This window comes from Peromyscus californicus, unplaced genomic scaffold, assembly GCF_007827085.1.
Source record: "Peromyscus californicus insignis strain IS unplaced genomic scaffold, ASM782708v3 Scaffold_8__1_contigs__length_139910024, whole genome shotgun sequence".
Taxonomy (NCBI): domain Eukaryota; kingdom Metazoa; phylum Chordata; class Mammalia; order Rodentia; family Cricetidae; genus Peromyscus; species Peromyscus californicus.
Window position 1 is genome coordinate 106,426,846 of NW_026294606.1, and position 6,000 is coordinate 106,432,845.

Consider the following 6,000-nt stretch of genomic DNA (forward strand, 5'->3'; position numbering starts at 1 on the left):
GTTGAGGTATCATGAGCACCATTGTTTATCTTGATAACAGAAGGTAAAATCTTTAGTCTAGAGAGCTAGGCTTTGTTATCCAGTAAATCTACTGGCATCTTGACTCTGGACTTCTTTGGCTCCAAAACTGAACACATTTCATTTGTTTATAAGCTACATAGTTTAACACACACACACACACACACACACACACACACACACACACACACATTTATATATGTAATATCTATTATTGAGATGCAGTGCCCCTGTTACCAAATGGGCTATTTTTTTAATTAATTTTTTTTTCATTTTACATACTATCTCCAGTTCCCTCTCCCTCCCCTTCTCCTACCTTCCCACCTCCTCCACATCCTACCCCCATCTACTCCTCAGAGTGGATAAGGCCTCCTTTGGGTAGTCAACAAAGTCTGGCATACCAAGTTGAGGCAGGGCCTAGCCCCTCTCCTCTGCATCAAGGCTGAGCAAGGTATCCCACTATAGGGAATGGGCTCCAAAAAGCTAGTTCATGCACCAGAGATAATTCCTGATTCCACTGCCAGGAGCCCCACAAACAGATCAAGCCTCACAAGTGTCACCCACATTCAGAGGGCATAGTTCGGTCCCATACAGATTTTGTAGGTGTCAGTCCAAAGTCTGTGAGTTCCCACTAGCTTGGGTCAGCTGTCTCTGTGGTTTTCCCCATCATGCTCTTGACTCCCCTTGCTCATATAATCCCTCCTCTATCTCTTCAACTGCTCTCCAGGAGCTCAGCCCAGCCCTTGGCTGTGGATCACTGCATCTGCTTCCATCAGTTACTGGATGAAGGTTCTATAATGACAATTAGGGTAGTCACTAATCTGATTACAGCGAAAGGCCAGTTCAGGCACCCTCTCTATTGTTGCTAGGAGTCTTAGCTGGGGCCATCCTTGTGGAATCCTGGGAATTTCCCTAGCATCAGGTTTCTCCCTTGCCTATAATGGTTCCCTCTATCAAGATATCTCTTTCATTGCTCTCCCTCTCTGTCCCTCCCCCAACTCGGCCATCTCTATCCCTCATATTCCTAGCCACCATCCCGTCCCTTTTACCTCCCCTCCCAGTTTACCCTGGAGATATTAACTATTTTCCTTTCTGGGGCCCTCCACGCATGTCTGTTAGGGTCTTCTTTTTTTTACCTAGCTTCTCTGGGGTTGTAGATTGTATCCTGGTTACCTAGCTCCTCTGGAGCTATGGATTGTAGTTTGGTTATCCTTTGCTCCATATCTAGTATCCACATATGAGTGAGTACATACCATGTTTGTCTTTCTGGGTCTGGGTTACCTCACTCAGGATGATTTTTTTTCTAGTTCCATCCATTTGCCTACAAATTTCATGATGTCATTGTTTTTTTACCTTTGAGTAATACTCCATTGTGTAAATGTACCACATTTTCTTTATCTGTTCTTTGGTTGAGGGGCATTAGGTTGCTTTCAGGTTCTGGCTGTTATGAATAATGCTACTACGAACATAGTTGAGCAAGTGTCCTTGTGGTATGATTGAGCATCTTTTGGGTATATTCCCAAAAGTGATATTGCTGGGTCTTGAGATAGGTTGATTCCCATTTTTCTGATAAACTGCCGTACTGATTTCTAGAGTGACTGTACAAGTTTGCATACCCACCAGCAGTGGAGGAGTGTTCCCCTTGCTCCACATCCTCTCCAACATAAACTGTCATCAGTGTTTTTGATCTTAGCCATTCTGACAGGTGTAAGATGGTATTTCAGTGTTGTTTTGATTTGCATTTCCCTGATGGCTAAGGATGTTGAGCAATTCCTTAAATGTCTTTTGGCTATTTGAGATTCTTCTGTTGAGAATTCTCTGTTTAGTTCTGTAATCCATTTTTTTAAACTGGATTATTTTGTATTTTGATGTCTAGTTTCTTGAGTTCTTTATATATTTTGGAGATCAGCCTTCTGTCAGATGTGGGGTTGGTGAAGATCTTTTCCCATTCTGTAGGCTGCCATTTTGTCTTATTGACTGTGTCCTTTGCTTTACAGAAGCTTCTCAGTTTCAGGAGATCCCATTTATTAATTGTTACTCTCAGTGTCTGTGCTACTGGTGTTATATTTAGGAAGTGGTCTCCTGTGTCAATGCGTTCAAGGCTACTTCCCATTTTCTTTTCTATCAGGTTTAGTGTAACTGGATTTATGTTGAGGTCTTTGATCCATTTGGACTTGATTTTTGTACATGGTGATAAGATATGGATCTATTTGCATTCTTCTAACATCCAGTTAACATCCAGTTATGCCAGCACCATTTATTGAAGATGCTTTCTTTTTTTACAATGTAAAATTTTGGCTTCTTTGTCAAAAATCAGGTGTTCGTAGGTGTGTGGGTTAATGTCAGGGTCTTCAGTTTGATTCCACTGATCCACGTGTCAGTTTTTATGACAGTACCAAGCTGTTTTTTATTACAATAGCTCTATAGTAGAGCTTGAAGTCAGGGGTGGTGATGCCTCCGAAATTTCCTTTATTTACAGGATTGTTTTAGCTATCTTGGTTTCTTTGTTTTTCCATATGATGTTGAGTATTGTTCTTTTGAGGTCTGTGAAGAATTGTGTTGTGATTTTGATGGGGATTTCATAGAATCTGTAGATTGCTTTTGGTAAGATTGCCATTTTTACTATGTTTATCCTATCTATCCAAGAGCATAGGAGATCTTTCCATTCTGATATCTTCTTCAATTTCTTTTTTCAAAGACTTAAAGTTCTTGTCATATAGGTCTTTCACTTGTTTGGTTAGAGTTATCCCAAGATATTTTATGTTATTTGTGACTATTGTAAGTGGGTGATGTTTCTCTGATTTCTTTCTCAACCCATTTATCGTTTGTATATAGGATGGCTACTGATTTTTTTGAGTTAATCTTGTATCCTGCCACATTACTGAAGGTGTTTATCAGCTGTAGGAATTCCCTGGTAGAATTTTTGGGGTCACTTATGTGCACCGATAGAATACAAGAGATGGAAGAGATAATCTCATGTGTTGAAGATACAATAAAAAAATAGACTCATCGGTCAAAGAAAATGTTAAATACAACAAATTCTTAACAGAAAACATCTAGAAAATCTGGGACACCATGAAAAAACCAAACCTACAAATAATAGGGAGAGAAGAAGGAGAAGAATTCCAGCTCAAAGGCACAGAAAGTATATTCAACAAAATCATAGAAGAAAACTTTCCCAACCTAAAGAAGGACACGCCTATGAAGGTAAGAAGCTTACAGAACACCAAGTAGACTGGACTCCCTCCCCCCAAAAAAGTCCCCTCGCCTCATATTAATCAAAACAGTAAACATACAGAATAAAGACAGAATATTAAGAGCTTCAAAGGAAAAAGGCCAAGTAACATATAAAGGCAGACCTATCAGAATTACACCTGACTTCTCAATGGAAACTCTGAAAGCCAGATGTTCTGCAGACACTAAGAGACCACAAATGCTAGCCTAGACTTACTATACCCAGCAAAACTTTCAGTCACCATAGTCAGAAAAAACAAGATATTTCATGACAAAACCATATTTAAACAACGCCTATCCAAAAATCCAGCCCTACAGAAAATTCTAGAAGGGCTATTCTTTTATTTTTTGCACTTTTTTATTAACTAATTTTTTCATTTATTTTACGTCATGACCACAGTTTCTCCTCCCCTCCTCTCCAAATGGGCTATTCTTGAAATATTGAGTTATGCAATCCTCCTGTTTCTGCCTTCCATGTAGCTGGGCCATAGCTCTCTGCCATAGAACCTAGCTTGGAGCTTATGATGATTTTTCTCGTAAGTGCTGTATTAGGCAAGGATCTCTAGATTAACAGAATTTAAAGAGTGTGCATATGTTATAAAAGGGAATTTACTAGAATGGCCTTATATTATTAGGGGCTGGACACTCATTAACAATGACTACATGTGATCTGGAGACCCCAAGAACCCCAGCTTCTGCTCAGTTCATGAATCTCAATGCCTCAGCAGTTCTAGTCTGGTTCTGAAGACCTTGAAGATTCCTAGAGAGTTGCTGGTCTTTGTCCCACATGGACGGCTGAGGGCAGAAACAGCAACAAAGAAGGACACTCTGAAAAATGTAGGTAGACTTGAAACATTGCTTTTTCCTTATACCTCCTTATGTCTAGGACCCAGTCAAAAGGTGCCATGTACTATGGAGGAAGTTCTCCTCCCCTCACGTCATACTTCCCGGAAATGTCCACCGAGACCCACTCAGAGGTGTGTCTCTTAGTTGATGTCAGATATTATCAAGTTGACAACCAAGATTAAACATCACAGAAGCTCACAGTTACTAAGAGCTGAGAGCAATACAATCTTATTGGTCAGTGTAAATGTCAGAAAACATGGTAGACATGGAAATTTGACACCCCCCTGCAGTGTGATCACCAGTCCCCAAAACAGCTGCTTTGAGAAGGTCTGGGCCTTGGAGAAGAGGAGAAAAGGACAGGAAGAAGATGAGGTAACAGAGGGAGGAAGGGGCACAGGTCCAGTAGGGTGGAGAGAAAAGTTGGCATCCATTGGGTCTCACACATACACATTGTCATGGATGCGTTGAGGTGTGAAACAAGTCAGGGTCCAGGCAGGGTGGGAACAAGAGCCAAACAGGGGTTCTCAGAAGTGTTGGGTGAATAGACTGATGAAGAATGAATGCCTGGATGCTTGAAAAATATAGCTAGTCTTGTCTCTTGAGAGCGTGTTTGGGCACTGAAGGCTGACCCCCTTTGGCCTCAGTACACCCCCAAAACAGACATAGCATGCTATAGCTCCATGTGGTTGTCCTCAGCCATCTTTTGCTCCAGGATGTTCTAGCTCAGGGTCTGAGTCCAGAACTCCATCCAGCAGGCTTTCAGAGCATGACCCACAGCTGGTTGGATGTCCAACTGCAGGCACTGTGCATCTTGGACAAACAAGGACCATTGAGGCAGCCTTTACTTTGGGGATTCCTGTAGATATAGACTCCCAGCAGAGTGAGGCATTGGTCATTTTGAGTCCTACTGAGCCCAAGCCTCATTTCCTGATTTGGGTCAGGATAGTGTGTAGCTAGAGTTTTCCTGCCTGGCCCACAGTCAGAACAAATCTCTCTCACCTGCCAGTCCCACAGCCACTCAGACCCGACCAAGTAAACACAGAGACTTATATTGGTTACAAACTGTATGGCCGTGGCAGGCTTCTTGCTAACTTTTCTTACAGCTTAAATTAATCCATTTTCATTAATCTATACCTTGCCACATGGCTCGTGGCTTACCGGCATCTTCACATGCTCTTTGTCATTGTGGCGGCTGGCAGTGTCTCTCTGACTCAGCCTTCCACTTCCCAGCTTTATTCTCCTCCTTGTCCCGCCTACATTTCCTGCCTAGCCAATGGCCAATCAGCGTTTTATTTATTGACTAATTAGCAACACATTTGCCATACAGAACATCCCACAGCAATAGTGAGTAGAGCATTATAGCGGGGTAGAGGCTTGGAGGTGGAAGTGTCCTGATGTAAGGAGTTCCCACCAGTGTCTGCTCTGTGTGTGGCAGAGTCATCTGGACTGTTTGTCCCTTCTTTTAAAGGTAGGCTTATATAGACAAAATGACAAAATGTTACCCACCTGCCAGAAAATGGGGAGATGATCAGTGACCAGCACCTATAAGAGACTCCTGTCTGAATGAGCTCTGGCATTGTGGAGAAGGTTTCCATGTGATGAAGAACCAACCCATGCATGTTGATGAGATCACTACAGATAAGGGGAGACCTGGATGGGAATCCCTTGACCAGGGAGGTTGAGTAGAACTCAAGAAATCTCACTGTCATTGCTGCTGGGCACTTCAGAGCAGCCTGTGGGTTCCCTCCAGTTCTTTCCTTTATGGTGTGAACAAAGTCTGTGATCTGGGAGGCCAGGGAAAGCCTTGCATGTGTGGTGGATTGAACCTGGACCAATGAATCTCTGAGTTCCTGCCACCCACTGGATGAGTTCTCAGGCTTAAAGAAGCACATCTTATCATGT